The 24353-nt window shown below is 36.2% G+C and overlaps 1 protein-coding gene across 3 annotated transcripts in view; it reads right to left on the bottom strand.

The window, feature by feature from the left end:
* LOC126911326 (uncharacterized) overlaps positions 1-24353 on the bottom strand; it is a 502576-nt gene that overhangs the window by 334650 nt on the left and 143573 nt on the right. The window lies entirely within an intron of this gene.

Raw genomic sequence — 24353 nt, 5'->3', positions numbered from 1 at the left:
GTACATACTATTTTTAAACATATATCCTTCCATTGATTTCTAGATCTGCATACATATTTGAAGGTTAGAATAAAATTGAAAAGTGTCATAATAGACAGCTAACTATGGTACAATTTCTTTTTACTAACTGCCGTATGGTCATTTAATGGCTACTTAACTCAGTCCTTAGTAATTGTTTTCGCAACAAAAACGTTACGAACGAATAGTTTAAGTAGTTAAATTATTATCATTAAATGTTTGTGAGTGCGGCAGATAGCAGATTTTCCTTTTGTTTGTATTTATGCTATCTAAATAGAGGGCAAACGTATTGACATAAATTTCCCACAAAGCCTAACTGCCTAGTGGGTCTGCTGAGAATTTCCAAATGAGATTTTTTCTGATCCGAGATACTATTCTGAGTCTGATTTCATTCCTTATATAATAGCGAATAGAAAGGCGTTGTTTTGTATGTAGTCAGTACAAAACTAACAATATGTACAGCGGGATTTTTTTTTGGGGCGAAAATATTCCAATGACATCTACCGCTTTGGGTGAGGCGAGAGGGAGTGTCAGACTATTACTGACTAAAAACCACTCTGTTCCTTCTGCTCCTTTGAGTGTCGGAGCCCTGGTAACGGTAACTTGTTACGTTGTTCGCGTTTGTACAGTGGCTGGACGATTGACTGTTATATGTTGCAAGTGAGATTTGGGAACAAAATTACTTTTGTTTTTCTGGTGTCAATATGATGAGTTTGTGTTTGAAAAGATTATGTTCTAGAGACGCTACATCTTAGTAACATAATAAATGCAGAAGAAACAATTCAATCACGTCAAATCGGCTGAAAGGTACACGTATTGTTTATCTTACAGGAACGCGAACGAAGCCATGGTTAGAAGCTAGTTTTCTTATAAAAAATACCTCACCCACGATCACTGATGTTTAAAACTGTATAAATCTTCGAAAATATAATTAATTTAAATTTTAAACTAACAATCCTCCTTCTACAACTAAGCTACTTATGTTAGAAGTAAATATTCACAAAGTTGCAACAACCGTTAGTGTTTTATGTAAGCAATCCTCAGTTGTTTGAATAAGTAATAACTTAGATGCAACCACAAACAGAGAAACTTACTTTTTAGCTTAGATTGAATTAGCTTAGACAACTAAGTATAAGTGAATTTTGTAGTTCCATCAGCTTTAAACGGCGCCTTTGATTTTGATGAATAATGCAAGGCATTTTATGAGACCAATTCATTTGCTTATTTTTTGGTGAGTTTAGAGAGGCATCAGAACCATTTATTTGGGGAGGGGATCATTAAATGATTTCCTTTTTATATAAATAACATATGCAATTTGATCAGTCGACGTTTGACCACTATGGAGCACGTCTGACCATAAGAAACCTATTCACTCGGGCCAGTGATTCCGTCCAACATGCCAAGGGGCACATTTATCGACATTTGTCTATCGTCTAATGATAATATAATTCTACTAGCTACGTCTTGTGTGGGATATACTGGGTGAGACAAAAGGGACTATCAGTCTCTTACTGACTTACTGAATTAGTACTCGAAGGGTAAGGGAAAACCGCCTGTATGCTATTTTATATACAGGTATACTTTTTTAGTATACTTATTTCGTAGTTTAGTACCACAGAATATATCAAAATAATAAAAAAACATCTTGCAGTGAACTAAACCTTAAATATTTGTGGTCAATAATAGAAAATCGATTAAATAAAATAATTCTAGAGTCTTTTCGTATACCACAATTTGGAAAGAAGCAATTAAGAATTTTCTAAAGACTTTTAAAGTCATTAACATGAATATTAAAGCTGTCTAATTAGAGGAAGCAATTAATTGACTTCAAATAGATTTAAAAAGAAACTTTAGATTAAGATTTTGATTAAAGAGAATATAATTATAAGCTTCACTGACTATAATCCAAATATAGAAGAAAAAAAATATAATCAAACTTATTTTTGGATTTTTTTAGACAAACGAGCAGACTTATCTCCTTGGTGATCAACGCTACTATCTAGCGGGTTAACCGGGGCTCCAGCTCGAAAAGCAGAAGTAGGAACGGGGTGGTTTTTAGTCAGTAAGAGTCTGACACTCCCTCTTGCCTCACCGAAGGCTCACGCTACTGGATGGTAAAAAAAGGGAATTGACGCTTTTTATGAGCATTTGTAACTCAAAGAAAGTAACAAGTGCCTTGCTGGCATCTGAAAACCATTGTTGGGTGCGTACACTCATCACAATGCTGAGATAGATATGGGAATGCGCAATTGAATGTTAATCATTCATAACTTTAAGCAAGCTAGCTATCATAAAGTTTTAAAGTTTTAGGCTATCTCCAACGACTATAATTATATTTCTGATATTGTTAAGCAAACGAGCCTAAAGATTTCCAGATAGGTCACGCACTATCAAGTTGACCTAATCTCAAGTGCAAAGTCTAAAGCTGCAACTAAGCAACAATCGATGATCGTTGAATCATTATCAGTCTTTTTAATATAATAATTAACATCCTAATAATGGGTCATTGATGACCAAAGGCCTCTTCTCACGCAGAGAAGGTATGAATTAATCAACACGCTTGCTAAATGCCAGTCGGCGAGCTCAGTTAGCTCAGGTTTCCTCACGTTGTTTTCCTTCAACGTTAGTCAGTGGTGTCTAAATATTATCTAAAAAACAAGAAAGACATCGTAAAATTGAAGCAGTCGGGACCCATTCTAAATATGAAGACTCAGTGAGGGCTGGCTTTCTAGAATGGGTCCCGACTGCTTCAATTTTACGATGACTTTCTTGTTTTAGGGTTTTTTCATTTTCATATTATAAAGAAACGCAGTCGGGTTTTTTAGTTTTTTAAATTACTTTTTTTATTTTATTTTCTTTTAGTTTTATTATTTTTATATTTTGATATATGTAGTGTAGTTACTCTCACAGTAAATACGAATCAAACGACACCTATCAAGCTGAAATCCAACGAGTCGTTAGGCTAGAAGAGTGAGCAATATTCGAATTTGGCGCCAAAAATCCGCCATTTTGTTTTTTTATCATTTTGATATATCCAGTGTCACTCTCATAGTAAATACGAATCTAACGACACCTCTCAAGCTGAAATCTATCGAGTTGTTCAGCCTAGAGAGGGAGCAATATTCGAATTTGGCGCCAAAAATCGGCCATTTTGTTTTTTTATTATTTTGATATATCCAGTGTCACTCTCACAGTAAATACGAATTCAACGACACCTCTCAAGCCAAAATCCATCAAGCAGGCTGTAGAGCGTGCCAAACAATTATACATACATACATACATACATACATACATACATAGTCTCGAAAAACATAACCCTCCTTCTGGCGCAGTCGGGTAAGTAAGTATATGTAGATCGAAAAAACTCGCACTCTCATGCTTGAGAAGTGGATATCTTATACCACCGAGCCACTACCACTATACATTAATACTTTAGGGAACAGCGAGTAAAGTTCCCTAAGAAAAGGAGGATCCTCCGACCAGGCGAGGTGATCATGCCTGGCGGGCTTTCTGCCCAACTGTTGTTCGTTGGGATTTTCTATCCGTGTTAATTCGCATGTAAACTTCGTATGTGCGATGCAGGATATTTATAACGTCATCCGTTGATTTGCTCGTCGATAGTCTATGTGCGACTTCTGTCATCTGTCACTTGTCATTTGTCACTTGTCAATGTGTCGCCACAATACTTTCAATTTAACTTTCTATTGTTTATATCGTTTGAATATAGTACTGGTCTAAACTATTCAAACCCAATCGACAATCTAATTTCTTTACTGATTGGATCAAAGCCTCTATTCGTATCCATACTAGCTCTATTTTCATTTAATTTCACAAAAGCATACTCTGTAACAAATTAAATTATGTGACTACAATCCCAGTGTTGAACAGCAGAGCGCGCTTAATTCTGACTCCATTTATACCGTTTTAAAAGCAAAGTTTCAATGGTAGAGAAACTTCTTTGTGACTTAGCTGTTAGCTGACTTACAAAGTCTTCAATCCAAGTCTAGTTTCAGTTTTTCAAATGTACAGTTGGCGCAGTGGTTGGGTAATCGACTGCTGTATATGTACAACGTGTCGTGAGCTGGTCAAAAAGTGATAATGATATTATCTGAGCAAAATGACCCCCGTGTTAATGTGTTCACCCTCGTGTCTCAGAAAGCTCGTAAAGCCGTTGGTCCTGCGCCTGAACTCTCTCCAGTTGTGCCGGTCTGCCTTCAGAGAATGGGTGAACAGAGAGGACATTTGCGAAGTGGGCTAGTCTAGTTAGTTAATCGAAATCGCTGAGGAGATTTTTTTATTTCAGTGTTTCTCTTTATTTTACTATAGCACGATCGTGCACTGGATGAAAAAAATGTCTAGAAATCTTAATCTCTGATTATTTTCACGTAGTATTAACTGATAAAAGTTTTTTTGTTACTTGGTACTTGTATGCACTGAGTGCTGCTAAAGATTAGGTTACGACGTTAGATACTGATGAGTGAATATTGTATGTACGAGTAATATATATCTCTGATAATCTCCTAACGATTATTTAATAAACTGAGCTATGTTGTCGTTGTAGGTTTGAAGCCTGATCTCCACTAGGAACATTTGTTAAGCGACATAATATATGTCCCCAGAGACATCGGGCCCTGATCCGGAGCTGCGGACTACCTAGCTGGTTTACCGGGGCTCCGGCTCGAAAAGCAGGAGTAGGAACGGGGTGGTTTTAGTCAGTAAGAGTCTGACACTCCCTCGCCCAAGGCGGGAGAAGTCATTGGATGATCAACAAGTAAGTGTGGATTATATCAACTAGACCCTATACAAAAGCGCAATTACATAGATATGATATTGAAACTGCGAATATCATCAATAAAACCCCCAATTATCATAAAATGCTAATACAACTGCCTTTTATACAACATAACCCTTCATTTTCCTATACTATTGTGGAACCAGGTGCAAAGAATAAGAGAATTTTGGGTAACACGTACAACACTGATAATAATATTTAAATATGCACACGTTTACCCTTAGAACCAACTTCAAGCAGGTGTTGGTAAAAGTATAGGCTACACATCAAGCTATGCAAAACCAGTATAAACTGACCGCTGAATTTGTAGAAGGGTCATGTAAAGCGAGGTCTTGATAAACTGGTTTTTATAGCTGTAAGTTTAGTAGGTCAGAGGGAGAAAACATTGGCCGTATTTTGTGGTTGTACAAGACTTGGGTTATGAAAAATGTTCTTCTCTAGATGTAAGCTAGTTGTTTCAATTTAGAACTTATAATGTAAAAGTTAAAGTTGTTATTGCAATGTTAGCGTTATGTTGCAATTGTGGTTATGCTATTTTGAGGTTTGGGTGCAATGTTAGTCAACCGATTTTGATTAAAAGTGTGGTAGACCACTGAAGTGAATTACGTAATGTATGTATGTGAAGTTGACTGAACAGATTTGATGAAATTATTTGCCTTTGGAGGCCTACAATAATTTTAATTTAGGATCGTCCAAAAATAAGAAGATTAAACATCTTATCGAAAATAAACACATTATCGAACAAAAGAATTTAAAATTTCACGAAAAAAAAAATGACTTAAAAGCACCGAAGAACTCTCAAAGGACAACAAAAATATGAAAACACATTAAGGTGGAAACCTATTACCATTTTATATAATAATCTAATATCGGATTCCGTCCGGACGCGTAGTTACAAAATCCATTATCGATCCAACAGCTGAAGGTCATTATCTGACCGTCATTTGGCAGACCGTCTTGGAAACCGGCCAGCGAGGTTTTGGACCGCAGGACCGCATCGGGTAATGCGCAACAGGGGAGGGATGAAATTTTATTGTCGAAAATGTAGTGTAATTTTTATGAGGGTTCTTTTTCAAGGTCAAGTGTGTTTCCGATTTGGCCTCAGTCAAGAGCGGTCTAAGGTAATATTGTTTTAGTTTGCGCGTTCAACCGTCGTTAGGAAGGCAAATAGGCGATATTAAGTTGGAACTTATTGTTTTTATGATGTTATGGAGGGTCAGAGAGGAAGAACAGAGGGTTTTTCATTAAACGGATTTATGGATTTGAGAATTTGTGTTGGTTTTATTATAATTAAGGGTGCTTACACAGGACATTTGCATTGCCATATTTTTGCTCAACTTCTGGAAGCTAATAAACTCTGTTAATAAATAGCAAAAAAGCACGATGATAGAATACATAAAATCTATTTTACGCTTTCTAATCATTTTTTATTCTTTCAATTTTACTCTAAACATATTCAACGCTGAAACTCTCAAAATGAAAACAAATATTCCATGCCATTTCTCAATGCACACAGTTCAAAGCAATTTGTTACTGTAAGTAGCACTGCGGTTCATCCAACAGGTAACCAATAACTCTCCACTCTCCAGTGCCAAGTTGTTCGAACATATTTCAAGTTCAAGAAAAACTGTGGAAAAAAGTATCGTAAAAATGAAATGTGAAAGTTTGCCAGAGGAAAGGAACAGCTGGTTAGTAGTGGACTGGAAACTGCAGATTGTTCGTAATTTTTTTATGGTAGTGTGGGTAATGCTTTCGGCTAGTAGGGAAAAACTGTCGGATTCTGAATAGCAGTGTAATGCAGAGCATCTGTAGAGCTCATTTGTGGATCAACGTGAAGTATAAAAGCGAGTGGATGGTCATTAATGGGCAGCCCAAATACCTATGTACCGTGTCATTAATGTGTTTTTTCTATAAGTGAAACAATGGCGTTGAATAGTATTACTCTTATATGTTGTTAAAACAGGTCTGATCGCTTAGATGGTCTGCAAATGATATTGTACTTTATGCAGCTAAAATCTATTATGACCCAATGCGGAGTAAAGACGGGAATAGTAGTGAAGAAGGTTTTAGATGTTAATATGATAACGCCCAATTCTCATGCATGAGCGTACGGGTTCAAAACCTACCAACGCCAAGTATTAATGCAACCTTTTCCGAGTGCACTTTATAAGATTATAGACACCAAAGACAAACGGTGAAGGAAAACATCTTGAGGAAACCTGGGCTTATAATTTCAAGTTTGATATCACCAACCCGCATTAAGCAAGCTTGGTGATTAATGCTCAAACCGTCTCCACGTGAGATGAGGCTTTTGGCCAGCAGTGGCTACTTATAGGCTTATGATATGTGATGATGTGAAGGATACATAAGGGAGAAGAATAAATAATAGATAAGGACACATAGCTGAAATATATCCAGAATGAAATTGATGAACACGTTTGTAATTTAGAATATAAATATGTATGTCTGTACAAGTATTAATGCTACATCGTTAAAAGGCACGTGTTTGAACGGGGATCGGTAGCGCAATGCGTCGAATTTATTTATATAGCTCGTTGTAATTGCTGTTGGTCGCACAGTTTGAAGCAATTTTGTCATGAACTCGGTTCTGGATCGATTTAATTTGAAGTTTTAAATTGTTCTGCCTTGTTGGCGTTAAAAGGTTTATCGATTTGAATTTCTCATTAGAACGCTGTTTTGTATTTGGTTTTTGATAATAGGTGGTTTTATTAAAAGTTGGCTTAAAGTATTTCAAATTATGAATAGACTTAAGGTTTCTTGTTTTAATCAAGCTCAAATCAAAATTATTTTTGCCTAACCACGTATTATAAAACTAAGAATCACATAATAAATCAAAAAGCTTTTTCAACAAACTAACTCCATCCACTATTTGATCACAAAATAACTACTTTATAATATTTCTGCATTCAAAAGACGAATTTTCCGTCTCTAAAATGCATTTCTAGCAAAAAGTTTTTCCGTAATAGCAGTAAAAAGGCGTTCGTATTTGCAGTCAGTTCTGCAAACCCTAGCAAACGTTGGGTCGTTCAGTTAAATGGCGTTCCGCCAGACCTAGCTCTCATTATAACCTCAATGAGCCAGAAAAATATCAACGTATTTTTTCTTGAATAATTTGTTTGCCTTTTCGTTGGTCGAGTGCCTGCAAATGTGACTGTTGCTGTGTAGTATTAAGTTTCAAATTCCTTGTCACGTTAGACTCATCACAAAGTATTGAGTGGTAACATTACAATAATGAATTCGTGCCATTTTCTTTCTAGCATAGCAAGATAATGGAATATTTTTTAATTTATACGATCTTTTCATCTGCTTTTGCCTACTCTTCCATAGAAGGCAAGTGTGAGGTTTTGAGGTTTTATCTGTTTAAGAAAGCGTACTTCTCTAAAAAATATCTTCGTATCTTCTCTAATATTTCTGTGATCCATGGGCGGTTTAAGTTTAAACGACCAGCGCTAACCATCAAGTGATACGTTTGTTCAATTGTCCCTCATTCCATAAAAATATATTTGTGTGTTTCCCTAAAAAAGTTCATTTATACACACATGCAATTACGACGCATGCGTGGTTACGTGGTTTAGTGGTTCCAAGTACGACTGATGAGCGCGTTATTTGTAAAAGTAGCATTCAGTATTCCTATTGTGAAATTCTCATTAGTGCGGTTTCTGGTTTTGTGCAGAAAGTGTAATCTCTTATTATTCTGGGCTACTGGTAAATTGCTATTGAAATGTGGGTATAATGTATGAGATTAACTATGTTGTATTGTACTCGGTATTGTGTTTATGGTGTATTTTGTATTATATTGTATTTTGTTGAAGATTAACTGGCTTAAAATATAATTAATTTAAGGGACGGTATAGTAAAATAAGTTTAAAATTGCCAATCCACGAGGTGACAAATGTTTGAACATTTTCTCCTATGAGAAGAAGAAAGGCCTCTGTTGATGATGATGATAATGATGTCAATCTAATCAGAATCTAACAACAACGTGCTCATTTGTTGCATTACATTAAGGCTTTTTTGAGGGGCAAATCATCCAATGACTCTCGCCTTAGGCGAAGCGAGAGGTAGTGTCAGACTCTTACTGACTAGAAACCACCGAACCGGACTGGAAACCCCGGTAACCCGTTAGGCCTATCACCTCTCACACACTCATCATTTTAACACTTGATGAAGATACTATTTCACTCTTCTCCTAGGTCTTTCGAAACATTAAGAATAGGTCTTGTATACAGGCAATAAACTTCAAGAAATCTCGAAGTGAAACAGCTCTCTACCTATGTCTGCTTCCTATTGGCAATTAAGTCCTTTCTACAACAAAATTACTGGGTCTATCGTCTACGAACCTTTAATTTACACATCAAGAACAGGCCTGCCAGGGGTGGCGGTGTTTAGATTAATCATGGATTGAAGAAAAAGGAACTGCTTTGTTGAACTAATGTTGGCTATTAACACAGCTGGGATTGTTGTTTTGACAATGGTTTTATTTTGTTTTAAGAATTTCTATAGTCTTGGTAGTAGTGTAGTAGAATGGATAACTATGTCTTGTATTTGAAAATGGCAAGCTGAAGCTTATCGCAACTTCTATCATAATGGCTCATTACAAAACGCTAAATATAAATGATACTATGAGTTTTTTTTTTTCACAAATTACTCTGACTGGGCTTTGCTGTTATGGAGCCACTATGATATAATGTAATGAATACATTTTGTTGGAATATGTATGTTTTTTAATTACCAAAATTACATATTATCTCATAACCTTGACTCTCAAATCTGAAAGAGACAAAATATCAATACATACCAGACATACATACATGTGCAAGAAAAACGAAGAAAGCAACACTGAAATATTTCGCCATTTTTCCTTATAAAATAAATAAAGCTTTATATGACACTAATAAGAAATATATTGGTCACGTACGGTTGCGGGTAAAGCCTAAACATAAATATAGTGTAGCGGCAGAGTGTACACACAAGGAAACATCAAGCTATACAAAACCAGTTTATCGTGGTCTCGCTTCATATAACCTTTTCTCACATTGAACAGGCAGGTTATACTGGTTATTTTGTAGCTATGTGTACAAATGCCCACGCGTGTTGGTAAAAGTCTGATGAATTAAAGCACTGTTGTTTTCTTGGATTTTATTTAGGCTTTCATTATTATTTCCATCTGCAAAATGGCTTGGGAGTTTTGTAAAAGATTTAGCTACATTAATCTAATGTTGATTAATTTGTTTCCAACAATGGTTCTTCATAACGATATCAACGACGGTCGTGTTTTAGAGCTATGGTAAAAATTAAATGCTACACTAGTCTAAGGGTCCTTTTGCAGAGATGTGCTTTGATACGTTGCTGTGGATGCGTTTGGCTTCCATCGATCATATTCATTGGTATCTATTGCTTAGCTCTGGTGGAAATGGACTCAGCTAAGCTATTATTTTTATATGGAAAGATGCGTGCTATGGATGACTTCCCTAATATCGATACATTGCATACTCGACCTGTGCATCTTCTTTGCACAGGTAAATAGCTTAGTGTCAGTGAAAACGGTCACAAATACTTTCACACCTATGCTACTACGTCTTCGCAGTATAGCTACATAGCACATCACAGGTGCACTCTTAGAGCTAAGCTATAGGCCAAATGGTACATTATTCTGATAGGTTGAAGAGAAAAATCTTTGAATAGGATTGACACTGACATTCGACAAATTATATCAAAGCTTATGTCAGTTTCCTAACCAAAAAACGATTCTGAATCTGATAATAGTGTTTACCAAAATGGTGTTATAGAAAGAAAAGAAAAGCAAAAGAGGACGCACATTTTACAAGCTTAGTAAGTACACTGGCACTGAAAAAATAGGTGTCCCTCAGGGCACTTGATTTTAAAAAAGCTTTCGCAAAAAATTCACCGCACAAATACATTCAGAATACCAGCGAAATACAAGCACTTAAAGTCGTATTTATTTATGTAGATCGTCATTAAGCATTTCCGAGTAACACTGTCATTCAGGGAGCCTGTCACAACTGAACCGATTTGTATTTAATGAGATCGAATCGGGTGAGCGGGCGTGGTATGAAATAAAGTCATCCCAATTTCGACTTTATGTTTTATCGTCATAATTAAGGATTGGTTGTGATTTATTAACTTTTAAGTGACACAAAGTTTATTGTAGAAGTTTCTACTGTTTTTTTAGTAAATTTTCAAAGTAAAAGTGAAAGTCAAAATTATGTATTTCAAATAGTAGATTGGGAAGACACTTATAAAGGTTAAAGCAATAAATTATAAGAATTTAAAAAAATAATATCTGTCTGTCTGTTAGTCCTCTAGTACTAATTGCTAGTTCTAAAGTGTTAATTCTTAAGAAGAACTAGCAAGAAAAACCATAAAAAACTCCATAAGTTACTATTTTTATCTTTTAATAAATGTGTTTGTCTAACTATGATCGAATCTTAAAAAAAAATCTATTTTTTGCCTTATGTGCGATGGCAAAGAGCCGTCCAAATCAAAATCCGCCGTGTCGCAATAATACTAAAAATAACGATTTTAGATTCAGTACTAGTAAAAATAGAAATCGCAAAAGGCAAAAACTAAATCGGTGCCGGTATCCTATCTGAGACTTCATGCATTTCAATTACTTAGTATTAGAACGAAATAATAGTTTAGTGAAACATCATCAACTGTCCAATTTCTAGCCACTTCTGGACATAGCCTCTAATCTCAAGCCAGTGAGCTTGATCTAGTTAATTTAATTACACAGTTTAGTGATTTCATAATTCACAAAGAAAATTGCCCACAATCCTAACAAACATTACAATCATTTATTAAATGTGAGGTTTTGTTCACACAAGTGTGGGAGAGGCATGCTTCGGCACGAATGGGCCGGCTCGACCGGAGTGATACCACGGCCTCACGGAAAACCGACGTGAAACAACGCTTGCGTTGTGTGAGTGAGGTTACCGGAGGCCCAATTCTCCCCTTCCCAATTCCCGATTCCCCAACAACCCTTAAATTCCTAACCCCCAAAATGCCGGCAACGTACTTGTAACGCCTCTGGTGTTTCAAGTGTCCATGGGCGGCGGCGATTGCTTACTATCAGGTGATAGGCCTGCTCGTTTACTCGTGTTCCATAAAAAAATACATATTTATATAAGGTTTATCCAACTTGTTACGAAATTGAGGCAAGTTTTCTCACGACATCGGTCCGTGATAAGCTTATGGCTAGGGCTTGTTGTACTTTGAAAGTGTTCGGACGAAAATCGAAACTAATACGTGAGCCCAACCGTAAACATAGGAACACGTCTTTGTTCTGTATTTGTTGTAAATACGTGCTCTTGTGTTTTACAAGAAAATACATGGAGAAGGAAAACAAAGGTTTGTTAAGGAATCGTGTTGGTACGATGTTTTTGATGTGTTAGAAGTTTTCTAGATTAGTTTCGTTCTGTTTTTATTGGGACTAATGTTGCTTTGCGACAACAATATATACCATTTACACATTTTTATGTTTATTCCGGTTCATCAAATATTGGCTTAGGTGGCGTTTTACCTTATTTGTCATCATGTTCTTTACATTATCCTTCAAAATGTGATTAGTTTATTCGTGATCTTTGCGCTTGCACCGAAATATCGGAAATTCAAAAAGTTGAATATTCTTTACGCAATTTAAATCTCAGAAATAATATGATACAGTTTAGCGGTCATGTTTTTACTCTTGGATATTTGTCTATCAATCACGCTGAAACCAATGAACGGATTTTGATAAAATTTGACATACAAATATGATATGAGCTGACTTGGGTAATAGGATAAAATTCTGGAATTTTTTATCCACGGAAACGTGGGCGAAGCCACTGTCAGAAACTTGTATTCAAATAAAGATAAAGTAAACAGAATATATTATAAACACAATAAAAGTCAAGTACCGCCTACTTCTATGAAAATAAAACCTGATTAATGTGTCTGTTTGCTTATCTTCCCGAACGAAGGTGACCCAAAAACTCAAACGTAACAAAGGATTATGTAAGGATGAAGTGTCCACTAATACTAAATGGAGTGAAAACTTAAATTTGTTTCGGGGATTACAGGGGTCCAGGGATCAAGGGCAGTAGTGTACTTTGACCTTTAAGATTCCAACGAGAATGTTTGGAAATTTGTGGGTTTTATCAGCAAAGTTGGCAGTCTCGTTGGTTTAAGTAATATTTATGTTATAAGCTTCAAGCTAGTGGAGAGGGAAAATATTATTGTAGACTTGCTAGGATTAGGCGTGTTGGTCTACAAAGAGATGGGCAGTCTGGAATTGTGCCCAGTATATGGCACCCCCATTACATGGGACTTATAACACAAATGGTGAACTAGACATTGACATTGTATAGCGGTATTACGTGCCAAAATCTGCACCTCTGCCTATCTCTTCAGGGATAAAAGGCGTGACGTTGCATAATTGTTAAATTTGTAAGATACATTTCACAATGAACGTTAGTTAAATAGAAACCTTAAGAATTAAAACTTAGAATACAAATTTAGTCTACAAGACTGCTATGATCGAGGATACGTCCATAGCCAACATTATATAAAGAGGTGTCAGGATTTAAAATGGATTTTATATCAAGGTGGCGTCTTGCAACGTAACGAGTTTTGTCGACTCCTTGTGATGGATTCATGTTAGAGGATCGATTGAACGTAACATAATGTTTGACTTGTTTCAAAAGCCTCTTCTCGTACTAAGAAGGTTTGAGTATTAAATCACCACGCTTGCTCAATGTGGGTTGGCAATTACAAACTTATAATTAAAATCTATAAGCCCAGATTTCCTTACGATGTTTTCCTTCACCGTTTATCAGTGGTGTCATAACAATGTAATCTAAGAAAGTACATTATAATTCGGAGAAGTCACATTGGTACTTGTCGTTGCCAGGTTTCAAACTCGCGCCTTTAAACATGAGAAGTAGACGTCTGAAAACTTTGCGTCACTACGACAATTACAAGATAAAGAGGTGGTGGTAGGTGAGCAAGGGTAGTTCACCGCCTGACTATAACCGAACCCGTGCATATGGCGCGTCGCGTTCCGCGCTCCTCTAAGCACCATCAGACCACCACAACTGGGGCCCAGTAGAACTAATGCCGACCCGGAGCTACGAACTGCCAAGCCGTTTACTGGGGCTCCGGGTCGAAAACTAGGAACGAGGTGGTTTTTAGTCATTAAGAGTCTAACACTTTATGTGGCCTCCCGAAGAACTTATTGCATGATTATAATCATGCAATATTATTATCCCCCTCAAAAAAAGACACAAAGATTAGTAAATATGAATTTGCTTCTCTTACATTGAATATTTTAGGAATAAAATATTAACACGATGTCTACCACTTTGTTTTCGCCTTTTTTCTTCTAGTAAAATAAGCCGCTTAATATACAAAAACATTGTGAGAAGTTCTTAATAATATTTCGTCGGGGAAAATGTGGGAACGTACGAGTACATACATATTAATACTTTGTGATTTTGAACTTGAACTTTTTGTGTTTCTCATTATATTTGCTATTCAGTGTTATGTATTGTGATAACAATATTGTTATTCAGTGGAAATATGTTGTACATTCATAAAATTATTCCCGGGGTTGGGATTAACTAAATGTACATATCTGTTTTTTTATAGAATGTAAGCACGCATATATAACTCCTGATAATGGTTAGTGCCCATTAATACATTCGGTTTCTTAGGGTTCGGTAAAGCGCATGTAATGTCTCAAATGTTGCAAGCATTCATATGCGATATATTACCATTATGTGGGCCTTGTGCTTTCTTGCCACGGTCGTGAATTAAAAAAAAACACCAGCAATACACTCGGTGCTACCGGCTTTTATAAAAGGGTTAATTACACTTTTTATTTCAATTATCGTTATTTATAGATAATTTATTAATCTTGAATAATAGAGGTAGGTAACAGAGGGCATGGTAGCTGAGCAGTAGCTATCATACCCTCTGTCCTCTGCCATACACGAGACCCAATTCCAATCTTCATGTTACCAAAATCGAAGCACCCAATAATTCCAAATATCGATTCACTTCACCCTATAAAATTAACTCAACATAAATTCATATACTGGTGACATTTTAACGAACTGATTTCCCCGAACGGCAAAATTCTCGGCTACCCCTAAAATACATGTTCATTTTTGCGGTTTCAATTACTGATGCGAAAACCCGATAGTTTCAAATATCTGGGTCCAAAGTCTTTGACCGTTCCGGGTCCGGCTTAATAAGGTATTGAGACAGTTTATGTTATAATAATGTAGGGAAATATGCCGGACACTAGTATTATTGACCTACATACGATATATGAAACACTTTGTGACTATATTCCTATACACATATTTTAACTAGGGATTAGGTTTCCACACCCGATCCATTTAGTAGTATTATTCATGATAGTATCATCTTTGTTTTGCTTTAGAAAATTCTTATGTCCTTTGTAATTTAATTATAACTTTCGTGAGACATACTTAATTAATTATTATGTTATCGCCGCGTCGTATGTTGCGGAATGCTGCTGGTCATAAATATGAGTAGTATGGCTTGAAACTAGTCGAGTTCCTTGTCAAACAGTTACGTGAGTAAGCCATGTAATATAATGATAATTAATTTATGTCCTTTGTATAAACATCTTCCAATCAGGTGATCGGAAGGATCGAATCTACATATAAAAGCTGTGAAATTATGATATCAGAAAAAACAAAATTGAAATTCTATTTTTTTCCGCTCCAACCAATCTACGGTTGTTTGCAAATAGAAATCTATTTACACCAAAGCCGAAATTGTTCATAAATCAAAGCAAGCTATAAATAGCAAGGAATCGTGGTAAAATCGAATTGTGATACTTTTTTATTTGTTACCAAACATTCTTGTTTGTCAAGGCACTTGGTTTCCTTGGCCTTGAAGTTTGAGCTGCCAAAGGTTACGATTCCGAATTGTGTTCGAACTTTTTCAATGTCTTCAATGACAGGACATAAAAGTATGTGATGTCACCGGTTGGGGATCGCAGTAGTTAAGTTCCTGGGTCCGGTGAGTTGAGAATTTCGAGTTTGTGCTTGAATCTTGAGGTATAAGTAAAGCTATGTTTATCAAAGGCAATAATTATGTGGTCTCAATTGACAACAACGTCAAGAACAGTCCAGGACAGATTTTATCAAGTAAAGGAGGCTTGTAGGCCAGCAGTAGACTATGTACCTACTCTATTTTGATTTGTAGACCATTATTTGGGCCAAACACGAGGATGTCGATACTAAAGTCTTTTGAAAGTTAAGCATGACACACTAGCGACGGTGACCTCTCGAGTCAGGCACTGGTTCAGGGCATAGTGCGGGACTGAGATGCCGTTTCCTCCTTCGAGACCGCGGGGCGGTTTTTAGACAATAAGAGTGTGACACTCCCTCTCGTTTCGTCCAAGACAGGAGAACTCAATGGGTGATTTTCCCCCCTTAAAAAAAAGCATGACATAATAATAATCTGTTGGTCCTCTAACACAAAGGTTATTCGATAAGTGTTATTTTTGTCATGCCATCCAAATAACACGTTAAGGAAGAAACATTTTGACTAAAAAACCTTGACTGCGACACATAAACTGCTTACAACACCCATCAAAAACGCAAAGCATGACGTTAAGCCATAAAACGAACAACAACGTCAACCAGTTATTGAACGAAACCAATTTAACTGTTTTAAAATAACCACAACAATATCGATTTTTCTAAGAAATGCAGACAAGGACGGTGGATTGTGCAATTGTAAGGACACTGTGCCTATGGCCTTGTTAAAGTTTAACTATTAGTTTCAAAGTTGAAATTATAGGTTGGATCGGGTTATTAAGTACCGTTCTATCATTTGGTGAAGAAGATCAAAGACTGGGAATTCATAGTGAATGGAATTTGACCTCTAGTGCTACATTATTAACTATAAGTGTAATACTCGTATGGTCAGGACGAAAAGTAGAGTTGGATTTTTGAATTTTGAAATTGTGTCGATTGTTCTGGAGTTCGGTATTAAGAATAATGTTACATTACAGTACTTAATGTCACCGTACAATGTAGATAGACACACTTTTCACCATTTGTGTTAGTCCCATATAATGGAGGATAAGCTTATTGCCATAAACTGGGCATAATTCCAGACTCCGTACTATTACCGAGAAATTTTAGAAAAACAGAAAAATGCCCAGTAATACTTTGCCCGACCAAGGACTCGAAGCCGAGACCCCATATCTAGTAGTTATACTAGCGACCTCTCGATCAATGAGGCCTTATATCACTAAGAATATTAAAAAATAAAACTGATTTTAGCTAATTTTTTTCACTTACAATTTCTATTTCTAGAAGACTAAAGTAGCCTTAAAGAGTAATAACACGAACATAATGGAAGCTAGATATAAATTAAAGCAAGCGATATGCAAAAGTTTCCACAATAAATCCTCCTTTATACGTTTTGGATATTATCTTATAGTAATTATAAAAGTTTTAGTCTAGAGTTAAGTATCAGACTATTAATTTATGCAAGTTTCTTCTGATTTATGTGAAGTTTTCTTCGTTGGAAACATTGTGTTATTGTACTGCCCAAGGTCATTGTCTGGATTATTGTTGCCTATACAAAACTACACGTAAATCTATACCTAATCAGTTTATCATGACCTCGCTTTGTATGATATTGCCGCACATTCAACGGTCAGTTTGTATTGGTTGTAAATAGCGTGATGTGTAAACAAATATGTTATATGAAACAAATGTTTTTTTAATAGCCATTCACACACTGCTGAACTGTAAAATATCTTTATTATAACTGTTTATTATAACTGTATTTGTCATCGTTTTCACAATTTTTCTTATTGCCTGAAGTAAGAGGGAGTGTCAGACTTTTACTGACTAAAAACTACCCCGTACTCTGCTCTTTGAGCCAGAGCACCGGCAAGGGCGGTAACTCGTCAGGTCTTCCACGGCTTCGTATCGGGAATTATTCCTACTGACTGAGCCCCATCTGTGGTGATCTGATGAATCATAGAGGCGCGCGAAACGTGACGCGCGGGTCTGATTTTTGGTCGAACTACCCTTACTCGCCATCTAATTTTGACACTAGTGCTGAGTTTGTGTTTGAATTTGTAACTTAATCACGTCAAAACGGATGAAGGGTTCGGGATAAAATTTCCAACAGGTATAGATTATAGTCTGAAAAAAGACATAAGCTACTTTTTATCCCACGGAAATGCAAGCAAAGCCGCTGACAGCGCCTAGTATTTAAACTAACTCTTTTGTTTCAACCCAAATGCATACATAGGCCAACCAAAATTCCACGTGTTGCAGTACAGTTCAATTTTGATGTAGTTTCTGGAATTTGAAATGGAAACGTCAACTTTGACGTTTACGTTATGCTAGACGAATTACACGTGTCGAATACACATGTTACAAAAGGCAAAAAGGAAATAGTAGCTTTGAATAGTTTAAAGTGCTTAGGTGGTGCCTAATATATACTTAACTAATATATTACATATATAAACTTGATGATTTTGTTCTGACATACTACTTTTCAACTGATATCTATACGCCTGTCTCCCAATGATGGTAAGCACAGACAATGGAACGCCAATTGCTACGAATCTTCAATACCACTTTCGCTTCATCAACAGTCATCAGTCTTTTCACGCAAGATCGTCGGTTAAGGGTAGATACTTTTTAAAAAACCAAATATAATTTACTAAACACTCAGCTACCACAAAAAGGTTCAACAATTTAAGTCTTAAAAAACAACTCGTTGGCGAGACAATAAATATCTATAAATTACCCCCATTAGGGCAGGTACTACAAATGTATAAAATTAGCTTAAAGCCGGCCATTGTTCCGAAAACCCTCTAACAATACAAGGCAGTATCGTAATTCCTTTAATTATTCGTATTTGTTCCCTAATCGTGACGTCATAGGCGAAGCCTGACTTCGGCCGTAACTTTTAAAACAAACTTGGTGATTCTCGTGGATTTACCAAAAATGGCGACCCGACGAATGTTACAATAAGATCTTTGGAAAGAGATTATGGTAATAAAAATATTTTCTCTTTTATACAACCAATTGGCGGCTTTCGTCTTGTACTAGGTACTTTGATTTTAAGCTGTAAGTTTAAGGCAAAGAAGATTATTTTAGAAATATTTAATTTAATTAAAAAAGAACCTTATTGAACATGACTTTGAATTTGGCGGACTTAATGCCATAGCAATTCTCTGACAGTAAATACCCAATTGATGAAATAAAAAAAAAAATGATGTCATTTAAAAAAAATAACGCTTCCCCACACTAGGACTTTCTCCTGTGTCGTGGGAGCGTTTACAAACATACCAGTTCATATATACGCGAAACAACAATTTGTGGATCAAACAAAGAGTTGCTCAGTTATCAAATCCTCTGCAGTTGTTTGTAAATTAGGTTTCATTTTGACTAAATATTCTTACATCAAGTTAGGTACTATCTTTTTCATATTTCCTTCCATTATTCAATTCGGTGGGAGTGGCGGGCGGTAATTTTTAACAAGTTGGGTGGAAGTAATGGGTTTACAAAGTTTCCTAATAATGTCATGCCCGGCGAAGTTAGATAATTATTTTCATTCGTATTGAAGATGATTAATTTTAATTTAATTGATTGTGTTTTTTATGGATTAGGGGACAAATGAGCATACGAATAACCTGATTGTAAGCGATCAGTGCCGCCTATGGACACGCGCAACACCAGAGGAGTCACATGTGCGTTGCTGGTTATTAATTTGTAATTTTTTGAAGCAATGCTTTGCAACAAGTTTTTTTAGTTTTATTGTGTGTGTGAAAGGTCTAAGAATATTTTTTTTTTCTATCTACAAAACGACGGGCAGACTTTGAGTTTTAATCTGAAAAATTGCACTCGTCACATTAATAGCAATAGGTCTTTTGATTTCTAACTAATTCACTTAAAAGCTAAAATCCAAAACTAAGACATAATAAAATTCTTTATGAAGGCTTTTAGAGACGCAATAAAGGATATCTTTATCTTTGCCTCCTTTGTCCATAATAGCACTCATATAGACAAATACTCAAACGTCACTCAATTTTAAGACGCTCTCAGAAATAGTTCTGTCACTACATTTTTTTTTAAGTACAAAGATTTTAGTTTTGCGTGAGCGATCGAGACGCGAAGGCGATGCGATGCGAAAACAAAAATCTATTAAAATCTATTACATGACCAATCGCACACGATCAATTGGCTTGATATTTCACCTAAACTGAACGCGGTGTCGTCCCGTTTTTGTTTATAATTCCGGAAACAGAAACAAAACAAAACGATTCACTTGCACCTAGGACAGCCGTCGCGTGCGCATCACCGCACCGCTTCGCGTTTGCTTCTAAATCGCTCACGCAGGACGTCGCATAAAAGATAGAGACAGAACGATATTTAAGTACAACTTAAAATTGAGTAGCGTTTCAGTATTCGGCCTTAGATTCAGAGACATTCCGTTAATGATAATGATGGGTGCTAATTAACGGCCCTAATTACTTAGGACTTGAGTGTTGGGGTTTCGTTGAGAAATTGAGTTGAGATCATTAGTATTTGGTTTGTAAAGAACGGCAGAGTAAAATGTATACCTATATGTATTAAGTGTGGGAGAGCCATGCTTCGGTACGAATAGGCAGGCTCGATGGAATTAAACCGAGATTTCACAGAAAACCGACGTGAAACAACTATGTCTCATTATGTGAGTGAGGTTACTGGAGGCCCAATTATTTGCCTTCCCATTCTTCCCAATCTCCCATTTCCCAACAACCCTCAAATTCCTAATCTCTAAAACACCAGTATCGCACTTGTAACGCCTCTGATGCTACGGGTGTCCACGGGCGGCGGAGATTGCTTGCTAGGTGATCCGTCTGTTCGTTTACTGGCTGGTACCACAAAACCAAATCAGTCTCTACTCTACTCAACTACACATCCAAAGATTTTAAGACACACACAAAATTTTGTTATTAAAATAGTTACAAGCATCGGTGTGATAATTTTGATATTAAAATAGTTACAAGCATCGGTAAATAGATTTTAGTATTCATAACCGAAATATTAAACGTATATACAAATATTCAGTAAGTCATATACTCTGTATTCTAAACACAGGATTAAAAATATAAAATCTCATTAAAAATACCAAAGAAAAAGGCGAACCTAAGACATTTTACCTCTAATTGAAATTTGAGCTCTATGCCTGAGACGTTAGTGCATAAATTAGAGAAACAGAGATTACCATGTGCCCACAAAGACACGTAATTGAGCCTGTTACCGCCATTTTGATTTAAATCACTGTCATTTGGTTTTATTTTTTAAATTGGATTGAACAATGGGCTTTTTGATCAGCGTTTTTTTTTTCACGGTAATGATATGGTTGAAAGCAATTTTTTTTGTTCTTTAATCATTGGTTGAAAATGAAAATAAAATTTAAATAAATTGGTTCGAACGTCGTTAGTTGAATTTTGTAGTCAGACATTTTTGATCTATTTGGCGTGGTTCGTTAGGTTGATTTTTGTGTAGCAGAAAATATCAATTGATTATCCGATTTTTTGTAGATATTAAAGTTACTGTATATTTTCCGGCAATTAAGTTTGCGATTGAAAGTAACGATGACTTTTCGCGCTGATAGTTTTAATAATGATCCTAATACGATTGTGTTAGGAGTGCATACCTCATTGGACCAATCTAATGATGTCAAAGGTAACTATTTTTGGGTAAAAGCACTATTAGATTGTTACCAGTACTCCAGTTTTAAAATGGTGCCAGGTATGCCATGCCATGGTCGTCCGCATTACATGGCATATATGGGTTAAAAAGAGGATGAAAATTATTTTTTTCCCAAGCAATACAAGTTGAAAAAGATGTTGTTTACGTTCGTAACAATAGAGATAGAATCTCTTTATTCTATATCTACTATAAAAAACTAATGTTCTTACTAGCATTATTAAGCCCCCGTGCGTGCGGCGTGTCGCATTCCGCGCGCGCCTCAAAGATGGGGCCCAGTAGGGCTCATGCCTAATCCGGAGCTGCGGACTACCTAGCGGGCTAACCGGGGCAGGAGTAGGAACGGGGTGGTTTTTAGTCAGTAAGAGTCTGACACTCCCTCTCGCCTCGCCCAAGGTGAAAGAAGTCATTGGATGATTTCCCCCCCTTAAAAAAAAAGTATTATTAAACCACTTAATGTAGTTACTAATATGTAGGTACGTATATTATGTAATCTTGTACGTACTGTAAAATGTATCTCATTCTAGTACTCACTTTGTTAGCATAGAGGTTAAGTTCGTGTTAAGTAAAGTTTAAGTTTGTAACGCAATATGTTTATGAAGCCCTTACTTACCTTGTGCACATAACTTTTGAAGTGTTTACTTAGACAGAGACTCGGTATAATGTATTGTGTTCCTTGAAGAGATAGTGTAGATAGAAGAGATTTTATATCACTTATTTATTTATTTATTAATACTTTATTGTTGTTGTAGTGACCCGGAGGTTTAAGACGCCTTTTTATGTATGAGTGTGCGGGTTTGAAGCCTCCCAACGGCAGATACCAATATGACTTTTTCCGATTTATATGTAGTTTCTAAGATTTTATAGACACTACTGACAAACGGTGAAGGAAAACATATAGGCTAATAATTTCTAATTACAAGTTTGAAATCAACAAATTTGCATTGAGCAAGTTCAGTACTACGTTTCTTGCATTTTCTATGATATTATGACAATTTATTATTGGCGAACGTAAACCCTACCGTAAATTGAAAATCCCAAAATCACAATACCTAGTGCTTTCAAGTCAAATCCAGAGATCAAAGCCGGTATTGAATTCCAGATTTCACAACTACTGACAAATTCAGAATCGAAATTTTGTTAGAATTTCACTACGGGACTTTGGTTTGAAATAGGAGTAGGAATGGGGTGGTTTTTAGCCAGTTGTAGTCTGACACTCTTACTCTCACCTCACCCAAGGCCGGGGAAAATATTGAATGATCTTCCCCACAAAAAAAAAAAGTCAAAGATGTATTTCACTTAATCTAAATTAAGGAATTTTTAAACGTTAACTGAATTGTATGTCAGTATATCTGTCAGTGAAGCTAAGTGCTCCAAAATGTAGATTCGAATGGAGAAGAACGAGGAAGAAACTCCATCGTTACTCATTAAAAAAATGTTTTTTTTACAATCTCTTTTTTAATGTGACCACTAAGACTTAGTAGTCATATTTGCGGCTACTCGACCAAAAATCTATATTCAAAACAAAAGTGAAACATTATACATACAACTATGTTAAACTAAATTCATTGAACAGCTAACCCAATTTATTTAATTAACAGTTTAACCTTAAGCAAACAAAGTGCCGATACAAGACGGCCGGCCGTTAGCAGCGCCTTGTTATCCATTGCTATGAAACCGCCAATTATTTCTGTGATGCCATAGTGAAATGTCTTGCTTGGAATCTCGTTCTTAGGTTAGTCAGGAACTTCTTTGTTCTCAACTAGTGACAATTTCAGAATCAAAGCCATAGTTACATAGGTTGCTTATGGGCAGACGTGCTTCATCGTAGGCTGCATCATCACTCATCATCATCTCGCCTGATGGTAATCAGGCGAGATGATCAAACGTCGGCCAATTTAACATAAAAAAAATTATATTTTGCTTGACCTTGGAATCGGTGTTAGCTCTCGGAGCAAAGTTTGAAGTACTCAACCAACACTCAAGAATAAAATTATATTTCAGGTAAATACTTGATATAACTTATTTTTATGGTATAAGCCGGTAAACAAGCAGATAGATCGCAGAGACAGATTACCTAATGGTAAGCAATTCTCGCCGCCCATAGACACTCGAAATACCAGAGGCGTTGCCGGCCCTTTGGGGGTTCTAAAAAAGAGTTGTTGGGTTTCGGGGATTAGGAAGAGGGGTAATTTAGCCTCCGTTAACCTGACTTACATAACGAAACATAATGCAAGCGTGGTTTTACGTCGGTTATCTGTAAGGCCGTGGTTTCACTCCGTTTGAGCCGGCCCATTTGTGTCGAAGCATGGCTATCCCACACTTAGTACATGAAGCTGACATCATTGAAAATTGTTTAATGTCCAAAACCTACCATCCATAACCTTTTATTTCTCTACATCACCACACGGTTGACTGGTAGAGAATGACACTCCTGTACTATCATTTTATTTATATTTTTCCATTTACATAAAGTATATTTTACTCAATCCTAATACGTTTACATTTGCTTTCATTTCGACTCCATTACAATTGATTGTTACCATTGACATTCAAACAAAGTTTGATGGCCAGCTCGTATGAATAATAGCTTAGCTATCGATTGCCACAAACATACCAATTTTACCCCAGTTTTATGTAAACTTTCATATTTGTATCGTTATTTACTTGTGTGCTAGAAATAGTATACCCTGGTACTTACTTATGTATAAGAATATTTGGTTTTAGATTCATATTTAAGATTGGCGATA

This window comes from Spodoptera frugiperda, chromosome 13 (genome assembly GCF_023101765.2).
Source record: "Spodoptera frugiperda isolate SF20-4 chromosome 13, AGI-APGP_CSIRO_Sfru_2.0, whole genome shotgun sequence".
Taxonomy (NCBI): domain Eukaryota; kingdom Metazoa; phylum Arthropoda; class Insecta; order Lepidoptera; family Noctuidae; genus Spodoptera; species Spodoptera frugiperda.
The sequence above is the reverse complement of the archived record's forward strand: the minus strand, read 5'-3'. Positions and strand labels throughout refer to the sequence as shown.